This window comes from Triturus cristatus, chromosome 2_1 (assembly GCF_964204655.1).
Source record: "Triturus cristatus chromosome 2_1, aTriCri1.1, whole genome shotgun sequence".
Taxonomy (NCBI): domain Eukaryota; kingdom Metazoa; phylum Chordata; class Amphibia; order Caudata; family Salamandridae; genus Triturus; species Triturus cristatus.
Genome location: NC_140581.1, coordinates 239215194 through 239239623, shown reverse-complemented (window position 1 = coordinate 239239623; position 24430 = coordinate 239215194). Strand labels below are relative to the sequence as shown.

Below are 24430 nucleotides of genomic sequence, written 5' to 3'. Positions count from 1 at the left end.
GATATTAATAGAGTGGATATATAGATATGTGGTGGCCTGCTCCGGCCACGAAGACACCTCACTGCCTGAAAATCGGGTCCGTGTGCCTCTCACTCAGGAGACACACACTAGGAGCAACGTACCTGTTCGGTGTGGCGCAACATAAGCAGAAAGCTGGTTGGGTTTCAATCAGCGACCCGATGGAAATTGTACAGATGGGGGAAAAGGCACAGTGACATTCACTAAGGATTTTACTGGGACTACGAGAACCACAATGCTGTGTGCAGACACGCCCAGGAGGGCAGTATTGAGAACTTAAAACACCTGCAAATATCTCTGCGAAGCTGTTGCTTTCCCCTATGCCAAGCCGGTGATCAAGAGGGAGATTGGCTGAAGACACGCTGTGAGAGCCCTACTCAGCTTGCTGCTACCGGCCAAACAAAGCTGGTAAAAGACACATTGGGTGTGGAGTCTTCACTTGTGCAAGCAAAAACTCATTTGGAGATATATATATAAATTCGAGACATATGAGCTGCAGATTACACACTTGTGCATAGATCGCCATCTGGTGTTGGGCCCGGATGTTTGCAGTTTGTTTTTCCTCTTGGAAAGTCTTTGGAAGTCACGAGGTCGGTGATTCCTCCTTTGGATCGTATTGCGCATGGGCTTCGGCTAGGCAAGACCAAGGACACTGCTTCCAACACCCCACCTTCAGGCCCGGTGAAGAAGCCAAGCAAGCCTTCCGGTGGCTCGGGCTCGAGCCAGCCTATCCCCAGTGCCGATAAACACGCTTTGGCACCGAAAAAGAAGCCGACACCCATATCGACACTGAGCTCTGCACCGAAGCACTCTGGGTCGAAACCCAGGTCTTCGGCACTGAGATCACCTTCGTTGCCAACCAAAGCACACAAGGCCACCGGCACCGGCACTTCGAGGCCGAAATCCATGTCGGCGCCGACCAAGCGTCCGGAGGTTCCCAGACCAGGTTCCCAACAACGAACCGGCACGGAAAAGCCTAAAAAGCCAACGGCCCGATAGCTTCGGCGCCGACGGACAGACCAGCCTCACCGGACTTATTTACACCGGATCCCTTGCAGAAAATACTCACCAAGGATCCAAAAACTGGACATTTGACACTTTCTTCCAAAAAGAGACATTTGGAGAAGCCTGCTCCACCTCCGCCTCCAAAGAGGAAGGACTCTGCTACCTCTCCGTTCAGAATACCTTCCCCACCCCCTCCGCCTTCTCAACCCCAACCTAATCGTTCTTCCACCCCTTCTCCACACGATGATGATTACGGGGACCCATATGATATCGGGGATGTCCCCCAGGACCTACCCACAGGGGACCCCACTCCTACAGGATACCCAGACCCATGGAACGACTACAATATCCCTGATATCCCCTACGTCCCACAAGATGACCTTTACTCCTCCAGGCCATCTCCACCAGAAGACTCATTGGGGTTCCACCATCTACTTCAAAGGGCGGCACACTATCACGGGGTAGACTTGCATACCGACCCCGTGGAGGAAGATTTCCTCCGACACATTCGACACCACACATAGGTCTACCTCCATATTACCTATGCTTAAAGGAGTGGTAAAGCATGCGCCAGAAGTTTTTAAGGACCCAGTTAGGGCCAGGGTCATTAACCCGTGCATAGAAAATAAATACAAAGCTGCCCCCACAGACCCCTCCTACATCAGAGGGCCAGCGCCACTAGATTCCCTAATGGTGTCCACTGCACGCAAAAGGGCAAATTCCCAGGCGTCAGGCGACGCACCACCACCTGACAAAGAGTCAAAGCTACTGGGCGCATCAGGAAAGCACACTGCGTCACAAGCAGCCAATATATGGCGTATCGCCAATACTCAAGCGCTATTGGCCAGATATGACGGGGCACATTATGACTAGTTAGAAAGCATAATGCACCACTTCCCTGAAAAATATAAAGCTAGGGCCAACGAACCTAATTCAAGAGGGTAAGACTATCACTAACCCCTCTATACGCTGTGCCTTAGATGCAGCAGACACTGCTTCCAGGGCCAGCAATACCAGTGTCCTCCTCCGTCGCCATGCTTGACTAAGAATATCAGGGTTTAAACCGGAGGTACAAGCCTCCATCCTTAACCATCCCTTTGACCAGGAACATCTATTTGGCCCAAAGGTGGATGAGGCCCTAGAAAAAATGAAGGACACGGATACGGCAAAGTCCATGGGAGCCTTATAAGACCCTCCTTTCGCCGCTCTTCCTTTCGAAGTACATCTAGAGGCTACTCCTCAGACACCGCGTCCACTTCGTACAAATCCCCCACTCAGTCCACCTTCACGAGGGGTTATCAGAGAGGCGGCTATAGGGGTAACAATAATAAAGGCAGAGGCAAATCAAACAACGCCCGCTCTGCCACAACGCCTACACCCCCCAGACCACTCCACTCCGGTCGGGGGCAGACTCAAACATTTCCTTCCCGTCTGGGCTACCATCACCTCAGACAAATGGGTGACACAAATAATTCAATCAGGCTACTGCCTAGAACTAATATCTACCCCCCCCCCCCCCCCAAAACATTCCACCCAGGCAGCGCCCAATGTCACCAGAACATTTAATACTCCTAAAGCAGGAGGTAATCTCCCTCCTACAAAAACAGGCAATAGAACCCGTCCCTACCAACCAACAAAACATGGGAGTCTACTCCCTATATTTTCTCATACCAAAAAGGGACGAGACTCTGCGGCCCATCCTAGATCTCCGGCCCCTAAACACCTACATACACTCCGACCATTTTCATAAGGTAACGCTTCAGCAGGTACTTCCGCTCCTCTCCCAAAACGACTTTTTGACCACCTTAGATCTAAAAGACGTGTATTTTCACATTCCGGTGCACAAAGCTCACCGCAAGTACCTCAGATTTGTAGTGGACGGACAACACTTCCTATTCAAGGTGCTCCCGTTCGAAGTCACAACAGCGCCACGGGTATTCACCAAATGCCTAGCAGTGGTAGCAGCACATTTGCGAAGACAACACATCCACGTCTTCCCATACTTAGACGACTGGCTGATAAAAGCTGGGTCATACAATCAGTGTGTTCAACACACATCTACCACTATTCAATTACTCCACCAGCTGGGCTTCACAGTAAACCACCAGAAGTCCCGTCTCCAACCATCCCACATAAAACAATACCTCGGTGCCACCATAGACACCTCAACAGCACTAGCCTATCCCAATCCTGCCAGGATTGCAAGCATTCAAGCTCTACGCGCAAAATTCGCACTATAACACTCCCTTCCAGCTCGAGTGTTTATGCAGCTAATAGGGATGATGGCCTCTTGCATTTTCATAGTGCCTCACGCAAGACTCCAGATACGTCCTCTCCAAGAGTGCTTAGCGCGCCAATGGAACCAGGCCCAGAGTCAATTAACAGATCTGGTGTTGGTAGACGGTCGCACCCATCGCTCATTGCAGTGGTAGAACACCATAAACCTTTCCAAAGGTCGACCGTTCCTGGACCCGAGTCCTCAAATAGTACTGACAACGGACGCATCGCTCTCCGGCTGGGGAGCTCATCGACTACATCTCACCACACAGTGCAAGTGGACACCTCAACAAAAGTTACTCCATATCAACCATCTGGAGTTACTAGCAATCTTCTTAGCCCTAAAATCCTTTCAAACTCAAATTTCAGGCAAGGCAGTATTGATCCGAACAGACAACATGACAGCCATGTATTATCTTCAAAAACAAGGCGGCACACACTCTCCACAGCTCTCACCTAGCACAGAGCAAATGGAGATGGGCAATACCCCAGAAAATCTTTCTCCTAGCCCAGCATGTCCCAGGAGTCCAAAACACAGTGGTAGATCTGCTCAGCAGGCAGACAGAACAGATCCACGAGTGGGAGCTTCACCCGCAAGTTCTTCACCCGTACTTTCAAATGTGGGGGCATCCACAGATAGACCTCTTCGCCACCCACAAAAACGCCAAATGCCCAAGCTTCGCTGCCAGATACCCACACCCATTGTCCAAAGGAAATGGGATATGGATGAACTGGTCGGGCAGATTTGCGTACGCTTTTCCGCCTCTCCCACTCATTCCACTAGTGGTGCGCAAACTACAACACTCCCTCACACTAATCCTAGTAGCGCCAACGTGGGCCAGACAACCTTGGTATACCACACTGCTGGAACTATCTGTAGTGCCGCACTAAAAACTACACCTTTCTCCACACCTCTTAACCCAGAACCATGGAGAGATCCAACACCCGGACCCAGCGCAGCTCAACCTTGCGATCTGGCTCCTGAAATCCTAGAATTCGGGTACCTAAATCTTCCCCCTGACTGTATGAACGTCATGAGAGAAGCTAGAAGACCTACCACTAGAGCGTGCTACGCCGCCAAGTGGAAACGTTTTGTCATTTATTGCCATAACAACACCATCAATCTACTGGACGTGTCTATTCAACATATAATAGGCTACTTACTCCACTTACAAAGGTGCAATCTAGCCTATACGTCCATTCGACTGCACCTCGCAGCTATTGCAGCATACCTACAAAACAGGCAACATCTCTCACTCTTTAGAGTACCTGCCATTAAAGCCTTCATGGAAGGCCTTAAAAGAATCATTCCCCCCAGAGTGCCACCCTCACCTGTGTGGAACTTAAATATCGTTCTCACAAGGCTAATGGGGCCTCCCTTCGAACCTCTGCATAAATGCGAACTACAATTCTTAACATGGAAAACCGCTTTTCTTGTAGCCATCACTTCCCTTAGAAGGGTCAGTGAGGTTCGAGGCATGTGGGCTGCTGAATTCATATCTGTGCATAGATCGCCGCCTAGTGTTGGGTCCGGATGATTGCACGTTGTTGTCCTGGAAGAGTCTTCGAAGTATCGTGAGATAGGTGACTCCTCCCCTGGACTACAGTGCGCATGGGCATCCCCTCCATCCTCAGATTTGTTTTTTTCCGCCATTGGGTTCGGATGTGCTTATCTTGACTCAAGTTAGGAAAATCTATTTTTCAGGCCAAAAGGCCTTTAATTCGCGTCGGTACTGTTCCCGATCGGTATCGACAGTTAGATTGTTAGTTTACTGACTTCTAAACAACTTTTTTCGCATTATAACCGATCATCGACCCTACATCGACGATGGAATCGAGGACCCCATTCAAGCGGTGTCCTGTTTACAATGCGAAATATCCCCATATCGACGTCCACCCGGTGTGCAACAAATGCCTTTCTCCGGATCACGACGAATCCACATGTATGGCCTGTGCCCGATTCAGATCCAAAAAGACAATCCGGAATCGACGAGCAGCGAGACTTGAAGCGCAGCAAGCGGCACCGGCCCCGACCAACATCTTCAGCACCGAGGACGAAGATGTGGAAAGCGTAGAGAACCTACCCTCCAGCCCTGCTTCCGGATCGGAAGACGTCGAAGAAGCTCTTTTTCGCAGAGAAGAAGCCAACACCGAGGTAGGAGACTACGATGAGGCCTTAGGGGCCGAAGAAGGTAGCTCCGGTGACTAGCAAGGCCTACCCGTACAGACGGAAATTATCCCAGGGCGTCAGTCTATGGCTCCGGTCGAGGGATCGCCTTCGGGCCTTACCCAAGACCTATCCCGCAGTTCTTCGGCCCCGCCCTCGGACATCCAGCGACAGCCATTAGCACCCAAAACGACTGGTTTCCCTTCCTCGAAACCGAAACCAATCATCGTGTCGGTCCAACTAAAACCGAAACTTAAACTAACACTGGTCGGATCGAAGACCACTACACCTTCGACGCCAGCAAAACCCGTCCGCACCAAACGGGACTTCGGTGCCGAACTCGCTGCAGCCGACGTCGGTGCCGACCCACGGAGAAAAGCCATCGGTACCGCCAAACCGCCTCGGCACCCGGCACCGAAACAATCGGCTCCGACCACAAAAGGCACAATGGCCGTCGTATCGCACACCGCTTCGAAAGCAGCGACTAAGGCCCAATCATCGACAGCGACTACCTCTCCTCGACTCGATGACCCCGTGGCACCCAAAAAGTCCACACCTGTCTCTACAGAACCGCTCGGCGCCAAAGAACCATCAGAGTTCCAGGTGCGTCACGTTGCAGCGTCCTTGCAACGCATCAAAGAAAAGGCAGCTCTCCAGGCCCCTTCAGGCTCCGAGCCGAAAACAGCCCGAAAGGCGTCTCCGGCAACACCCAACATCACCTTTGGGTTGCCGCCACCCACGGCGCCGAAAATATTCGAAATCAGAACCCGTGTCACCCAAACTAGGATCACACCTACCGAACATTCTCCTACGGACACATCACCGTCCCACATCATCGATGCCGACACCGGCAGAGTTATGCTCGAAAAGCGGAAAATGACTTCCGAGCCTGCTTTCGACTCCTACCGGATCCCGCTAAAGAAAAAGCTGCCAGCGGATTCGGAACCAGTTCTTTACGAACGTCTCCATCCCTCTTACCCAGATCCACGGTCTTTCTCTCCAACGCCCTCCGAAACAGACGCTTTGGAGGACTACATGGGTGAAAACGTCCCCTACCCCGGGGAGATGGACCCTGAGGGCCTCCAGGACCCTGATCAGGCTTGGGATGACCCTGTAGACCCAGGCACCGCAATGGATACACAGGACACACAACTATATGGAGCAAAAACGTCTCCCACAGAGGACACTGCCGCTTTCAACGCCCTCATTGAACGTGCTGCGGCCAATCATGGTGTGCAACTCCACTCAGACACCATCGAGGACGATTTCTTAATGGATACTTTCGCATCCTCAGAAAGGAATATAAAAATTCTGCCCATGTTTAAAAGGTGTCCCAAAACCAGCAAAGGACATTTTTAAAGAACCCACCAGGGCAAGGGTGATAAACCCCAGAATTGACAAGAAGTACAAGTCGGCGCCAGGAGACCCAACGTACATTAGAGGACAGTTGCCTCTCGATTCCATCGTGGTCGCTAATGCTCAAACGGGCACACTCGCAAACAACTGGTGATGCTCCTCCCCCGGACAAAGAGTCCAAGGTGCTAGAGACCTCCGGCAAACGGGTTGCAGCACAAGCAGCTAACATATGGCGTATTGCCAATACACAGGCGCTCCTAGCTCGCTACGATCGCGCACATTATGACACATTAGAAACCCTACTACAACATCTACCTGACCAATACAAAGAAGGAGCAGAGATCCTCATCAGGGAGGGACAACTCCTCACAAATGCATCCATTAAGTGTGCACTGGATGCCGCAGATACGGCTGCAAGGGCAATAGACACCCGTCCACGAACAGGGTACAGGGGTGTACTCCCTGTACTTTTTAATACCAAAAAAGGACGGGTCACTCAGACCCATACTGGACCTGAGACCCCTCAACCGCTACATTCTCTCGGAGCATTTCCACATGCTCACCCTACAGCAAGTCCTTCCGCTGCTCCAACAGGGAGACTTCCTGGCCACACTCGACCTCAAAGATGCGTACTTCCACATACCCATTCATCCCTCACACAGAAAATATCTCAGATTCACTATTCAAGGGCAGCACTACCAATTCAAGGTTCTTCCCTTTGGCGTGACGACAGCACCCAGAGTTTTCACAAAGTGCCTAGCTACGGTGGCTGCACATCTGCGACGGCAACAGATTCACGTATACCCTTACCTGGACGACTGGCTTGTTCAGGCAAAGTCAGCTCAGTAATGTGCCAGCCACATGTCCCGCACCATTCACCTCCTTCACGATCTAGGATTCTCTATAAATTACCCAAAATCTCATCTCCAACCCGCACACATACAACAGTACATGGGCGCAACCATAAATACTCTGGCGGCCACAGCTCAGCCAAATTTAGTGAGAATCAACAGCATGCTCATACTGATCTCCAAGTTCAAAGCCCAACACTCCCTTCCTGCGAGAGTGTTCATGCAGTTGATAGGCATGATGGCCTCCTGCATTTTCATAGTCCCGCACGCGAGACTACATATGCGCCTGCTTCAGGAGTGCTTAGCACGTCAATGGAATCAGGCTCACGGGCAACTGAAAGACCTAGTGTTGGTGAGCGGTCAGGCATACAACTCTCTGCATTGGTGGAATACACAAAACCTTTGCAAGGGCCGACCGTTCCAAGAGCCTGTTCCACAAATAATACTGACAGCGGACGCGTCTCTCCAGGGATGGGGAGCTCATGTACTCACTTACACAGTGCAGGGACTATGGACGACACAGCAAAAAAAGATGCACATCAACCTTCTGGAACTGATGGCAATTTTCCTAGCCATGAAGGCGTTCAAGGTACACTTGTGCAACAAAGTCGTGTTGATCCGGACGGACAACATGACTGCCATGTACTACATTCAGAAGCAGGGAGGAACACACTCTCCGCAGTTGTCTCATCTGGCTCAGAGCATGTGGAAGTGGGCCATTCAGAGGAACATCTTCCTCATGGCAGAACATCTCCCCGGCAAAGACAACCAGATGGCGGATCTGCTCAGCAGACACAGCCACCAAATGCACGAGTGCGAGCTACATCCATCAGTACTCCAACCGTACTTCCAGCAGTGGGGTCATCCAGAGATAGACCTATTCGCCACAAAGGAAAACCCAAAATGCCAAAACTTTGCCGCCAGGTTCCCGCATCCACAGTCGCAGGGCAATGCGATATGGATGAACTGGTCAGGCAGATTTGCGTACGCTTTTCCCCCAGCGCCATTGATACCGCTAGTGGCACGCAAACTGCGACAACACTCACTGACACTCGTCCTGGTTGCTCCAACGTGGGCACGCCAACCATGGTACACCACGTTCCTAGAACTTTCCGTGGTGCCGCATCAAAGACAGCGGATCAAACCCGCCCATTTAACGCAGAACCATGGAGAGATTCAGCACCCAGATCCGCAACAGCTGAACCTGGCAATCTGGCTCCTGAAGTCCTAGAGTTTGGCTACCTAAACCTGCCACCTGACTGTATGGAGATCATTAAGGAAGCTAGGAGACCCACTACTAGAGCTTGCTATGCAGCCAAATGGAAGAGGTTTGTCATCTATTGCAATAACAATGACATTAACCCGCTAGACGCATCCATTCAAAACATAATCTGTTACCTCTTACACCTATACAGATGCAATCTGGCATACACCTCAATACGTGTCCATTTGACCGCAATAGCAGCCTATCTCCAGAACAGGCAGCACCTCTCTTTATTCCGAGTGCCTGCCATCAAAGCATTCTTGGAGGGACTCAAACGAGTAATTCCTCCAAGACACCCACCAGCACCAGTGTGTAACCTCAACTTGGTCCTCAACCGACTGATGGGTCCACCCTTCGAACCGCTCCACTCCTGTGAGATTCAATTCCTCACCTGGAAAGTAGCTTTCCAAGTAGCCATCACTTCATTGAGAAGAGTTAGTGAACTCCAGGCACTAACCATTCAAGAGCCATTCATACAAGTTCACGCAAACAGGGTCGTACTACGTACAAACCCAAAATTCATGCCTAAAGTAATATCGCAGTTCCACATGAATCAAACCATTGAACTGCCCGTTTTCTTTCAAAATCCACAAAATGTCGCAGAAAGAATGCTACATACCCTAGACGTCAAAAGAGCCCTCATGTACTATATAGACAGAACTAAAAACTTTAGAAAGACAAAACAACTTTTCGTTGCCTTTGCCCCACAACACAAAGGCAACACCATCTCCAAAGCAGGCATAGCCAGATGGATCGTTAAATGTATTCAAATCTGCTATCAAAAAGCTAAACGCACATTAACGATTCCCCCACGAGCCCACTCAACACGTAAGTTAGGGGCCTCCATGGCTTTCCTAGGAAACATTCCTTTGCATGATATATGTAGAGCAGCCACATGGTCCACTACACATACCTTTACCAAACACTATTGTGTAGATGTACAATCAAAACAGCAGGCTGCTGTAGGACAGGCTGTTCTCAAAACTCTTTTTCAGACCGCTGCAGATGACACTGGTAGCCGCCGCTAATGGAGGGTACTGCTATTTATTCTATGCACAGATATGAATTCAGCAGCCCACATGCCTCGAACTGAATATGCTACTTACCAGTATGCATCTGTTCTTGGCATGTAGGGCTGCTGACATTCATATCGCCCACCCTCCTCCCCGGCGCCTGTAGCAGCTGCAGCTCTCAGAATTACTGTATAGCATGGCCATCACTTTCTGTATCTACTCCATCACTGCCACAATGGCGAAAAACAATCTGAGGATGGAGGGGATGCCCATGCGCACTGTAGTCCAGGGGAGGAGTCACCTATCTCACGATACTTCGAAGTCTCTTCCAGGACAACAACGTGCAATCATCCGGACCCAACACTAGGCGGCGATCTATGCACAGATATGAATGTCAGCAGCCCTACATGCCAAGAACAGATGCATACTGGTAAGTAGCATATTCAATACAAGCACTTACCATTCAAGAACCCTTTCTTCAAATGCACCATAATAAGGTTGTTCTCCGTACCAACCCAAAATTCCTCCCTAAAGTCATTTCTCCCTTTCACCTAAACCAAACAGTAGAACTACCAGTTTTTTTCTCGCAACCACACTGGATGTCAAACGAGCCTTACTCTACTACATTCAGAGAGCACAACCTTTCCGTAAGACCAAACAACTGTTTGTTTCTTTCTCTCCACCACACAAAGGTAACCCCATCTCAAAATCGAGGATAGCTAGGTGGATTGTAAAATGCATTCAAATCTGCTACCATAAAGCAAAGCGAACGCTATCCATTCCCCCGAAAGCCCATTCTACACGAAAGATAGGGGCTTCCATGGCATTCTTAGGGAACATCCCATTTGATGATATCTGCAAAGCAGCTACATGGCCAACACCGCACACTTTCACCAAACACTATTGTGTAGATGTGCAAACTAAGCAACAAGCTAGTGTGGGCCAGGCTGTACGCAAAACGTTATTTCAAACCACTGCAACAGATATGGGTGGTCGCCGCTAACGGTGGGTACTGCTATATAATCTATGCACAAGTGTGTAATCTGCAGCTCATATGCCTCGAACGGAATATGCTACTTACCAGTTTGCATCTGTTCTTGGCATGTAGAGCTGCAGATCTACACACGCCCACCCGCCTCCCCGGCTAACTTTTATCCGTTACAGTTTATCTTATTTAGATAGCACACACATGGGCATCTTCACTGTTACTACTACGCTCCATTTTTCCCTGCTGGCGAAAAACAATCTGAGGATGGAGCCGAAGCCCATGTGCAATACGATCCAAAGGAGGAGTCACCGACCTCGTGACTATCAAAGACTTTCCAAGAGGAAAAACAAACTGCAACCATCCGGGCCCAACACCAGATGGCGATCTATGCACAAGTGTGTAGATCTGCAGCTTTACATGCCAAGAACAGATGCATACTGGTAAGTAGCATATATGTGTGTGTGTGTGTGTTTGTGTGTGTATATATGTGTGTGTATGTATATATATATATGTATGTGTGTGTGTGTATATATATATATATATATATATATAATTTTTAGGTCTGACCCTGTGTCGGACTCGGAGAGCGAGCAGTCAACTTCCTCAAAAATGTCTAAAATCTCTTCAAAAAGGTTCAGGGATCCTTCACAGTCAGATAAAGAACCTGTCAGAAAATGCACCAAAAAGTCGTCTCCAGAATCTTCCGCTGAGCGCAGCAAAGGCTCTCACAAAAATGAGCAGCTACCGGAGATTGTTTCTGAGCCAAATACACCTCCAACACAACTTAAATTAACATTCAAAAGACACCCTTCTGACAAGCCATAAGCACATTTTCATGTGAGGGAGTGTTTCAACCATATCGTCGACGAGAGGCTGCACTGCAGGCACGTCGACAACGTGTTCTATAGCTCTATCATCATCAACGAAGTCCTTTACATCGTCGATGCAGAGTCCAATTTCGACGACCATTCCTCTAACACCTAAGGAGAAGGGCCCATCGTCGATGAAGCACTGGTCGTTGGTTATGAAGTCGATGTCGACACTGGGTGAGAAAGTGCCCTCTTTCTGCATGGTTGCCCCCCACTTTTTGCTGAACTGCTGATGTACTTTGGCTGAGTGTGCCTTTGGCTCCTGCTAATCAGGTTCCCAGGGCCTATGTTCTTTCCATAAAACTGCATTGAAGCCTAAACCCAATTGGCTTCTCTGGCCACAGGTCAGCCCCTGGTAAATGGTACCACAGGTACCCAGGGCACTGTGACCAGAGAAGTCCTCGAAGGGCTGCAATACTTATTGTGCCACCCTTAGAGGTCCTGTACCATTACACTCACACACTGCCTTTGCAGGCTGCGTGTTTTGGTACAGAACAAAGTGAAGAGTCGACATGGCACACATCTGTGTGCCATGCCTGCAACCCATTGCCCTAGCATAGGTCAGTCTCCCCTCTAACTAGGTGCACTATACCGGTGGTGACGGTACAGGTGCATGAGCCCTGTACCCCTACAGTGACAAGTCAATTCTTACACATTGTAAGTGCAGTGCTGCCATTAAGAGTATATGGTGCTGGGAGTTTGTCATTACCATCTCCACAGCACTATAATGGCTACACTGAAGACTGGAAAGTTTGGTATCAAACTTCTCAGCACATTAAACCGACCCTGATGCCAGTGTGGGATTTAATGAAAAATCCACACAGAGGGCATCTTCGAGATGCCCCCTGAAAACTAACCTACCACAAGTGTCCAGGCTGAGTGGCTGCTTTCAGCTGCCTCCACCAGACATGTTTCTGGACCCCTGGGTCGAGAGCCAGCTGCTCTCTGGGGCCTGAAACAATGCACATCCTGGTACGAGGTGCCAAGCCTACTCGCCCAGGATGGGCATGGTTCACGAAGGGGAAGCTTCAAAGGCTTGCCGACTTTGTGAGCTTCCCCAGGCTACTTGCGGCTTTCAGCAACTGGTCCCCATTGGTTATGACCCCCACTTTGGGCAGGAGAACTGGTGGGAAAAACAAGTTGCAGATGGGGGACCCTGACAACCAGGGAAAGGCTCATGACCCCCTCCCACTGGAGGGTGACATAATAGATGGTGTAACCACCCCAGGGAAGGGACCCATTGGTCCCAACCTTTTACCTACCTGTAACACCCCTAAATCTAGTATTTAGGGCCACCCCTGAACCTTGCTTCCTCAAACAAGAAACCAGAAGAAGAAAAGAAGGACCAAACAGCCGTTCCGAAGCTAAGAAGAGGAGGATGCCCACTGACTTGGTCCCAGCCCTACCGGCCTGTCCCCACCTCGTAATGCCCCTAAATCTAATATTTACTGGCACCCCTGAACCTTGCTGCCTCAGACAAGAAACCAGAAGAAGAAAAGAAGGACCAAACAGCCGTGCCGAAGCTAACAAGAGGAGGATTCCAAGTTACTTGGCCCAAGCCCTACTGGCCTGTCCCCACCTCGAACCTGCTCTAGCAAAATCCCGGTGTGTCCTGCAGCCAGCAACCTCGAGAAACCCGGAGAGCCTGCCTGCCTGCCTTCCATCCCAAAGACTCTGTCTCCCATGAACAGCGGATTTGTTCAAACAGACTCCAGATCTGCTGGTCTGCTCCACTCTGCACCCAGCGCCCACGGCCCGAGTTCGAGTGGCCCCACACAAAGAGGTCGTCTCCCTGGCGATCCTGACCGTGATCCGGTGACCCCTGACCTGCCTCCAGCCGACACGTGCGGCCTCAAACCGAAAGGTCCCCCCAACCGCAACCAGGTGCTGGTAAGAAGCTCTGACCCTAAAAGTCACCCTTGCACCAGACTCCCCATGGCCCTGGGTGGCCCAACTGATGGTGACTAACAACCCCCAGCAACCCAACTTACCTCTCCAAGTGGTGGTCGCACCCAGAAGATCTTCGCCCCGAGCCTGCAGTGCTTTTGCAAACCGGAGACTCCCCATTGAAAACTACCGGACACCAGATGCCAAAACAGCACTCCCACAATCCAGTGGCCTGCCCGTCAGCAGTGACCAACCGGAGTCTTGGCGGCCTTCCCTGGTCACAGTGCTCTGGGTACCTGTGGCACCATTTACCAGGGACTGACCTGTGGCCTTTAAAGCAGTTTTAGGGAAAGAACATAGGCTTTGGGCACTTGATTGGCAGGAGCCCACTTAGTCAAAGTAGATCAGCAAAATGTGTGGGCAACCGTGCAGAAAGTGGGCACTTTCTCACACTCTTCGGCTACTGACATACTGGTGCGAATAATCGTCCACTACACTGTTTGCATTGGAAGAAGCTGTACCTACCCTAACGAAGAAGGAGAGCATACTTTAGATGTCTGACTCATATCGGAGTCCAGCTCGGATGTCATCCCAAAAAAACGCCACAAGTGAAATTCTATGACTGATTCTCCTACAGAGGATCCTATGACTTTGATGAGGATTGCCCTGAAAGAGAACTAGGATTAAGTAGCTTTGCCTTGATGTGAGAAAGTGGCTCTGTATATACTGTTCCCTAATAGGTACAGGGTGTACAGAGTCCACAGTCCCCAGAGGTTTGGCAGAGGTTAAAGTTAGATATAACCTTACTCTCAAAAGTGGTAGCTTGGTCGAGCAGTAAGGCAGTGCCAGAGGACAGTGTAAAGCATTTATTGTACACACTCAGTCAGCAAATGGTTTCACACACTCAATAACTGAACTCTAGGCCAATGGTTTATATATATAAAATATATGCTTGTTTTATTTTTAGAACCACAAAGGGGATAAAAATATACTTTCTCAGAATGAGAGGTTGAATATAAATACTTTTGTCTTGAGCAATAAATTTTTGTTAACAGTCACAGTTGGTTGCAATAAACAATCCTATGTCCTAAACATAACAATGCATTGAGCTCAATGGTAAATTCAGGTTATTTGTCATAAATTACTTTTCAGATTACTTTTGGAATTCCAGGTCTGGCTCCTAGATCCAGCCCTGGGTCAGTATTCAGAATCAAGTGATGAAAGTCGACTTAATAACTGTAATGATTTTTAAATAATATTTAGCTATTTCAAAAGTTAGCACTTAGAAAATATTTCAAGGAAAACATTCAATGGATCTCTATGGCAAGAAATTCAAATTGCAGGTAGAGTACTTTATCGTTACTTTAGTAATCCAGGACTGGGTACCTAGACCCAGAACTGGGGTCCTTATCAAAAACAGGTAAGTAATTTCGTTTGCAGAAATGGTACGATTTTAAAAGAATATTTCAAATTTGCAAAAATAGACACTTAGAAGAAATTTCACAGAAAAGCAGACAATGGTTTCCTATGGGAGAAAAATGAGTTAGAGGTAAGTATAGTTGTGGACACTTTTCAGAGTCAGGGCTGGGCACCAAGATCCAGCACTGGGAGCTCACCTAGGAGCAGGTGAGTAAATTCGTTTTTGTCACTTGGCTGATTTTTGGTGAATTTTTGCAGTTTTGAAAAGTTCACACTTAGAAGATTTTTGAAGAAAAAGCCATTCAATGTTACCCTATGAGGAAAATTAAGTTAGCGGTTTAAGGGTAAGTACTCGACTGGCAGAGTTGAAATTCCGGGCATAGGCTCAGGGGTCCCCCAGTGTCAGGTAGGTACAGTTGGTTCACCCTCAGCGGTTTCAGGACGGCCGGGTGCAGAGAGAGTTAGGCCCAATGTTATCCTATGAGGGATAGGGGGGCCTTGGTTGGTGGCTGCTGTCTGGCAAGCCACGCGGCTGTGGGAGCTGGGCTCCTGGTCACTTACTCAGGGCAAGTGGGGAAGTAGGTTAGTGTAGAGAGTGCACTGCCAGGGCCACTCGGGCGGCTGGGTGCAGGGTGCTTTTGAGCCGTCGGGCGCTCAATGGAAATCAATGGGAATGTTCCGGTTTGGAAAAAGGCTGCAAGCTCGGGGACGAGGATGCTTCAGGTGCCACCACCACTTCGAGAGGTAAGTTGGGTAGTTGTAGGTTAGGTGGGTACCCCGGGATTGGGCACAGGGGGCCGCAGGGCGCCGGGTGCAGGGGTGTCTTTTGATGTCGGAAATCTTACCCTCTGGTTGATCGCGGTTGGGGTGGCACTCTGTTCTGAGGCTGCAGGCTTCTTCCGGAATGTCGAGGGGGGTCCTTGGGTGCCGGACTCGGGGTCACAGTCGCCGTGGGGTCGTCTTCAGGGTCTTTGTCCACTCCGGCACTGGCCAGGCTTGGCTGGTGCAGAGTGTGTTGGGTCTGCGGTTCCGGGCTGCTGCCAGGGGTTAAAAATAGGTTTCTTGAGTAGAGCCTCTACTCATGGGAGTCCCAGGGGCTTCGAGCCAAAAGGTAGCCAGGTCCTCCGGGGTTGGTGAGGTTGCTGGCCACGAGAGATGCCGCGCTGGTGCAGGTTCGAGAGTCGACAGGCCGGTAGGGCTGGGGCCAAAGCAGTTGGTGTCTTCTTCTCTTTTTAGCAGCTGCAGGGCAGGTCCTTGTTCTTCTTGCTCTTCTTGTAGTTTTCTATCTGGAATCTGAGGAAGGAAGGTTCAGGGTGCCCCTAAATACTAGATTTAGGGGCGTTACAGGTAGGTGAAGGCCAGGGACCAATGGGTCCTTGTCCTGGGGTGGGTACACCCCCTATCCTGCCTCTCTCCTGTGGGAGGGGGGCAGTAGCCTAATCCTGATAGGGTAGGGCCTCCCATCTTCAAGATGGCGAGAGCCCGGAGATGTGCTTCACCTCGCCTCCCCCACCTGAGGGGTGGGGTGGGTAGGCTGGCACATCCCCTGTCCTTGTATGGGGTTTCCGGCCAAGCTTCCCGCCAGAGTGGGGGGTTGCAGTGGCCTGGGGAAACTTCAAATGGCGGCATGCCTTTGAAGCTTCCCTTTGCTCGTCCTCGGGGAGGAGATTTCTCACCTCACCCAGGATGTGCATTGTTGCAGGCCCGGGAGAGCAGGAGCTCTCTGTGAGAAAGTGCCATCTTTCTTGCATGGTATGCCCCCACTTTTTGCTAAATTGCTGAATGTACTTCGATTGAGTGTACCCTGGGTTCCTGCCAATCAGGTGCCCAGGGCCTATGTTCCTTCCTTAAACCACACAAACTCCAAATTGGCAAACCCTAGCCACATGTCAGCCCCTAGTAAATGGTACCCTAGGTACCCAGGGCCTTGTGACCAGGGAAGGCCTCTAAGGGCTGCAGCACTCATTGTGCCACCCTCAGAGGCCCTGTACCCTTACACACACACACTGCCCTTGCAGGCTGAGTGTCTGGGTGCAGGACAAAACAAAGAGTCGACATGGCACACATCACTGTGTACCATGCCCATCACCTACACTGCCAAGGCATATGTCAGCCACCCCTCTAGCTGGGTGCATTACGCCTATGGTGTGGGCACAGGAGCAGGAGCCCTGTGCCCCTACAGTACCCGGGTCCATTCCTGGGCACTGTAAGTGCAGTGCTGTCATTTAAGAGTACATGGTGCTGAGAGCTTGTCAAACACGAGCTCCACAGCACCATATTGGCAACACTGAAGCCTGGGAAGTTTGGTATCAAACTTCTCAGCACATTGAACCCACACTGATGCCAGTGTAGGATTTAATGTACCAAGCACCCCAGAGGGCATCTTAGAGATGCCCCCTTACAGCTAACTTACAATCCACGTCTGCTCTGAGGCTGCCCAGGCTGCCACACAGCAGACACGTTGCTGGACCCCTGGGTGGGAGAGCCCCTGCTCTCCCGGGCCTGCAACAATGAGAAATCTCCTCCCCCAGGATGAGCAAAGGGAAGCTTTAAAGGCAGGCCGCCATTTGGAGTTTCCCCAGGCCACTGCAACCCCCCACTCTGGCGGGAAGCTTGGCCGGAAACCCCATACAAGGACAGGGGATGTGCCAGCCTGCCCACCCCACCCCTCAGGTGGGGGAGGCGAGGTGAAGCACATCTCCGGGCTCTCGCCATCTTGAAGATGGGAGGCCCTACCCTATCAGGATTAGGCTACTGCCCCCCTCCCACAGGAGAGAGGCAGGATAGGGGGTGTACCCACCCCAGGACAAGGACCCATTGGTCCCTGGCCTTCACCTACCTGTAACGCCCCTAAATCTAGTATTTAGGGGCACCCTGAACCTTCCTTCCTTAGATTCCAGATAGAAAACTACAAGAAGAGCAAGAAGAACAAGGACCTGCCCTGCAGCTGCTAAAAAGAGAAGAAGACACCAACTGCTTTGGCCCCAGCCCTACCGGCCTGTCGACTCTCGAACCTGCACCAGCGCGGCATCCCTCGTGGCCAGCAACCTCACCAACCCCGGAGGACCTGGCTACCCTTTAGCTCTAAGCCCCTGGGACTCCCACGAGTAGAGGCTCTACTCAAGAAACCTATTTGCTATCCCTGGCACCAGCCCGGGACCGCGGACCCAACACACTCTGCACCAGCCAAGCCTGGCCAGTGCCGGAGTGGACAAAGACCCAGAGGACGACCCCACGGCGACTGTGACCCAGAGTCCGGCACCCAAGGACCCCCCTCGACATCCCGGAAGAAGCCTGCAGCCTCAGAACCAAGTGCCACCCCAGCCGCGATCAACCAGAGGGTAAGATTTCCGACATCAAAAGGCACCCCTGCACCCGGCGCCCTGCTGCCCCCTGTGCCCAATCCCGGGGTACCCACCTAACCTACAACTACCCAACTTACCTCTCGAAGTGGTGGTGGCACCTGAAACCTCCTCGTCCCCGAGCCTGCAGCCTTTTTCCAAACCGGAACATTCCCATTGATTTCCATTGAGCGCCCGAAGGCTCAAAAGCACCCTGCACCCAGCCGCCCGAGTGGCCCTGGCAGTGCCCTCTCTACACTAACCTACTTCCCCACTTGCCCTGAGTAAGTGACCAGGAGCCCAGCTCCCACAGCCGCGTGGCTTGCCAGACAGCAGCCACCAACCAAGGCCCCCCTATCCCTCATAGGATAACATTGGGCCTAACTCTCTCTGCACCCGGCCGTCCTGAAACCGCTGAGGGTGAACCAACTGTACCTACCTGACACTGGGGGACCCCTGAGTCCATGCCCGGAATTTCAACTCTGCCAGTCGAGTACTTACCCTTAAACCGCTAACTTCATTTTCCTCATAGGGTAACATTGACTGGCTTTTTCTTCAAAAATCTTCTAAGTGTGAACTTTTCAAAACTGCAAAAATTCACCAAAAATCAGGCAAGTGACAAAAACGAATTTACTCATCTGCTCCTAGGTGAGCCCCCAGTGCTGGATCTTGGTGCCCAGCCCTGACCCTGAAAAGTGTTCACAACTATACTTACCTCTAACTCATTTTTCTCCCATAGGAAACCATTGTCTGCTTTTCTGTGAAATTTCTTCTAAGTGTCTACTTTTGCAAATTTGAAATATTCTTTTAAAATCGTACCATTTCTGCAAACGAAATTACTTACCTGCTTTTGATAAGGACCCCAGTCCTGGGTCTAGGTACCCAGTCCTGGATTACTAAAGTAACGATAAAGTACTCTACCTGCAATTTGAATTTCTTGCCATAGAGATCCATTGAATGTTTTCTTTGAAATATTTTGTAAGTGCTAACTTTTGAAATAGCTAAATATTTTTTTAAAATCATTACAGTTATTAAGTCGACTTTCATCACTTGATTCTGAATACTGACCCCAGGCTGGTTCTAGGAGCCAGACCTGGAATTCCAAAAGTAATCTGAAAAGTAATTTATTACAAATAACCTGAATTTACCATTGAGCTCAATGCATTGTTATGTTTAGGAAATAGGATTGTTTATTGCAACCAACTGTGACTGTTTACACAAATTTATTGCTTAAGACAAAAGTATTTATATTCAACCTCTCATTCTGAGAAAGTATATTTTTACCCCCTTTGTGGTTCTAAAAATAAAACAAGCATATATTTTATATATATATAAACCATTGGCCTAGAGTTCAGTTATTGAGTGTGTGAGACCATTTGCTGACTGAGTGTGTACAATAAATGCTTTACACTGTCCTCTGGTACTGCCTTACTGCTCGACCAAGCTACCACTTTTGAGAGTAAGGTCATACCTAACTTTGACCTCTATCAGCCTCTTGGGGACTGTGGACTCTGTGCACCCTGTACCTATTAGGGAACAGTATATACAGAGCCACTTTCTCACACTCTCCCACCCAGGGGTCCAGCAACGTGTCTGCTGTGTGGCAGCCTGGGCAGCCTCAGAGCAGACGTGGATTGTAAGTTAGCTGTAAGGGGGCATCTCTAAGATGCCCTCTGGGGTGCTTAGTACATTAAATCCCATACTGGCATCAGTGTGGGTTCAATGTGCTGAGAAGTTTGATACCAAACTTCCCAGGCTTCAGTGTTGCCATTATGGTGCTGTGGAGCTCGTGTTTGACGAGCTCTCAGCACCATGTACTCTTAAATGACAGCACTGCACTTACAGCGCCCAGGAATGGACCCGGGTACTGTAGGGGCACAGGGCTCCTGCTCCTGTGCCCACACCATAGGCGTAATGCACCCAGCTAGAGGGGTGGCTGACATATGCCTTGGCAGTGTAGGTGATGGGCATGGTACACAGTGATGTGTGCCATGTCGACTTTGTTTTGTCCTGCACCCAGACACTCAGCCTGCAAGGGCAGTGTGTGTGTGTGTGTGTGTGTGTGGGTACAGGGCCTCTGAGGGTGGCACAATGAGTGCTGCAGCCCTTAGAGGCCTTCCCTGGCCACAAGACCCTGGGTACCTAGGGTACCATTTACTAGGGGCTGACATGTGGCTAGGGTTTGCCAATTTGGAGTTTGTGTGGTTTAAGGAAGGAACATAGGCCCTGGGCACCTGATTGTCAGGAACCCAGGGTACACTCAATCAAAGTACATTCAGCAATTTAGCAAAAAGTGGGGGCATACCATGCAAGAAAGATGGCACTTTCTCACACTTGAGTCCACGGTCAGGAAAAACGGGGCAAGTCAGAAAAAGTGTTTGATAAGCAGAGCTTTTCTAGCCATGCAAAGGATATTTGTCTAACAGTCGATCGGTGTATTACCAGCCACATTTGCAGTTACACAGGGATGTAGATTCTCAAGGATACTGTTGCAAAAGTTTTACGTGTAGTTGAGTCCTTGTTTTACATTAACCATGATCTTGAATTGTCTGTTACTGATGGATAGATCTGCCTGTGGATTCCTCACCTTTTGAATTACCCCTGCGCCAGCATTCCATGGGAACTTTTTTCTAGCTCTCACGTCGACGAGTACGTCACAATGGCACTGCTCCGCACGCGACTCTGTATGACGTCACAGGAGCCACAAGAAGACCACGTCGGCCATGCTGACGTCACTTCCCTTTTTCCCGCACCATCGACACGTAACTGTTTTCTGGGACTCCATTTTCTTCACGGTTACTTTTTTATCTGTTGTTTCCTTTGGTGTAGCAGTGCTATGGCGACATTGAAGAAGTCTGGTTTCAAGTCCTGCAGAGAGTTTGGGGGTCATAGGTCTATCACTGACCCGCATGAAGACTGTTGGTGGTGCCTTTCTACGGGCCACGACGTCAGAGGCTGCTCCAGTTGTTGGAAGATGAATCCGAAGGCTTTGAAGGAACGTTAGGCTAAGCTTTTTATGTCAAAGGCAAGAAAGGAGAAGAGTGGCCGAAAGAGGAAACCTAAGAAGAGAAGGCACGTTTCCCGACGTCGTTCATCGAAAGATAGCTTCGAGGTCGCCGCTCTGGCATCGAGATGTCACTCTAAAGACTTAATCTGGCCTTCTCCTCAAGCGACTCCGGCTTGCTCTCCAACGCAGAGGGGGTTTTGCAGCGTGAATCTTTCTGGATTCACTATGCTGTGCATTATTCCGCGATCTGGTGGTTGGGTCCGGATTCGTAGTCTTTCTTTTGTTTTTTTTGTTTTGGATTTTGTTGCCCAGGTGGGCGTCGACGTCCCACCATTTGGTGCACCTCTCGTGACGTCGTCGTGCTTCCTGCGGAAGTCCCACCTTTGGGGCGCCATCTTCAGATTCTTTTTTCCGCTGTTGGGTCTGGATCGTCATCGAGAAGCTCCAGGATTTCAATCGAAGGAAGAAGGAGAAAACGCGAGTTTCATCGACAAAAAACAGCTGAGATAAGAGAGGAATAAATTACATCCGGGACGCGAAGAAGGAAGAATTCCCAGGAATTTTCTTCGACGCCCTTCGAGGATGCGCACTCAGAGGCTCTGAGCGCAATGGACAAGACACCATTCAAATTCTGCCCTAACTGCCACCACAAGTTCGCGCAGAAGGACCAGCATCTGGTCTGCAACCTTTGCCTACCGATCGAGCAAGGACTGCAACGCCTGTTCAGCTTTCGCGCCGAAGACGCTCCGAGTGAGAGAACGCCAGAGAAGAGCTAACTTCAGCATGGAAGGCAAAGGTAAGGCCCCGTCGCTTTACGATCTGGGCCTCTCCACCGACGATGAGGACACTATCGCCGAAGGACCCGACAGCTTCACGGTCGCAGAGACCGATACGAAAACGCCTGATGAGGTAAGAGAATCGTCGAGTTCAAAACCCCCGAAAGGGCCTCGAAAACCCGAGACAGACTCTCGAAAATCCGAGTCAGTCCTCAAAAGGAGCACCGGCGCTGAAAATTTCGACGACCAAGGGTGGATCCATGGACAAAAGGCCGAGCGGATCCTGCGAGAAAGGCTCCCTGGTGCCGAAGGACGCCGAAAGGCTGAGTTCGTCGAAAGCAGCCCACGAAGCGGGTCTTTCGACGCAGAAAGACAGGCCAGCGTTGACGCAAGCTCCGTCGAAAAGAGCCGCGGTCGATGTCGAAAGCATCTCCGAAATGGAGAAGAAGAAGAGAAGACTCGAAGCGGAGATGGAGAGCATCCTTCAGAGGAAGAAGGAGTTCGACGCCAAATTGAAAGAATTCCGAATTCCAACGACTCCGTCGACGGACGTCGTCGAGATCGAGGAGCAGGACGAATTCTACGCCGAAGGGCTGCCGAGAGATCATGAGGAGGAGGAAGAAGGCACCTACTATGAAAGCGAAGACGAGGAGGCCGACCAGCAGTCGTTCTACGGCTCGGCGCCATCAACCACTCACAAACTGGATTGGCAAGATATCGACGCCGAAAATCCCGAAGAGCCCGTGGACACGTATCCTTCGAGGCCTTCGCTGCCAGACGACATCGGGGTGTATAATATAGTCATCAGGAGTGCTGCAGCAGCCTTTGGGGTAAAACTGGACGAGGAGAAGCCGAAAGCTGATTTCCTCCTCGAGACCCTGCTCCCCATTCAGACGAGGAGCCAGTTCCTTCCCATGCTCCAAAGCGTAATGAACCAGGGGAAGGAAGCCTTTAAGGAGCCAGCAACATGCCGGTCCATCACGCCCAGGACGGTTGAAGAAATACAAGCACTCCTCCCTGGACCCGCCTTACATCAAGGGAGCGGTCACTGCCGACTCCATCATCGCTTCCACGGCCAGGAGAAGGGCCAACGTGCCAGCGACCTCGGGGCCACCCCCCGATAAGAAAGCAGGAGAATGGACCTCACTGGAAGGAAGGTCGAAAGGAACGCGGCGATGCACTGGCACATGGCGAACTCCAATGCGCTTCTCAATCGACACCAGTACTAGCACTGGGACGAGATGGGGGAATTAGTCAAACACCTCCCTGAAGAGTACCGCCAAAGAGCATCCCACCTTGTAGAAGAAGGTAAAAACATAGCCAACTCATGCATTAAAACTGCATTGGACGGGGCGGAAACTTCCAGCAGACTAATGGCCATTGGGATCACCGAACGAAGACAAGTCTGGCTGAGAATCTCTGGATTCAAACAGGAGGTGCAGAGCAACATATTAAGCACCCCCTTCAACGGGGAGACACTGTTCGGGGCGACAGCTGACGAAAAACTCACCCAGCTGAAGAAACCGAACGAGACGGCAAGATCCTTGGGGGCCCTACAGTTCAGGGGGATGAGAAGAGGCACTACAACTAGAAGACCCTACGGTAGAGGGGGTAACCAGCAGGGAACATCGCACCAGACGTTCCAGCAGGGTGAAAGTCACGGCCAGCAAAAACAAAACTGGCAGTACCAGCCAAGGGGCCAGTCCTTTCGCGGGAGGGGAAACTGACTTGGCCAAAGGAGACGAGGGAGTGACCAACCCTCATCGAAGTGACTCTGCTCGCATGGGGACGCTCACCCCCAACATACCCCCAGGGGTGAGGCGCAATGCAAAAACAACAAGGGGGGTGAAGAGACCCAATCGCCTACGAACATCCAACACCCGTAGGCGGAAGGCTGGGCCTCTACCTACAGGAATGGTGACGTATAACCACGGACAAGTGGATACTGAACGTCATACAACACGGTTACTGCGAGGACTTGGAGGGGACGCCCCCAAACAGAAAACCAAGACGAAGGCAACACTCAGGTCAGGAGCTTGCTCAAGTCAGAGAGGAAACACTGAAGCTGCTCGACAAGAGCCATCGAGCCAGTGCCTTTCAAGGAAAGGAACAAAGGGGTCTACTCTAACTACTTCGTGGTACCAAAAGTAGACGGAAATCTCAGACCCATCCTGGATCTGCGATACCTAAAC

The 24430-nt window shown here is 50.6% G+C and overlaps 1 protein-coding gene across 9 annotated transcripts in view; it reads left to right on the top strand.

Moving 5' to 3' along the window:
* ZFR (zinc finger RNA binding protein) overlaps positions 1-24430 on the top strand; it is a 526018-nt gene that overhangs the window by 305636 nt on the left and 195952 nt on the right. The gene's annotated exons all lie outside the window — the stretch shown is intronic.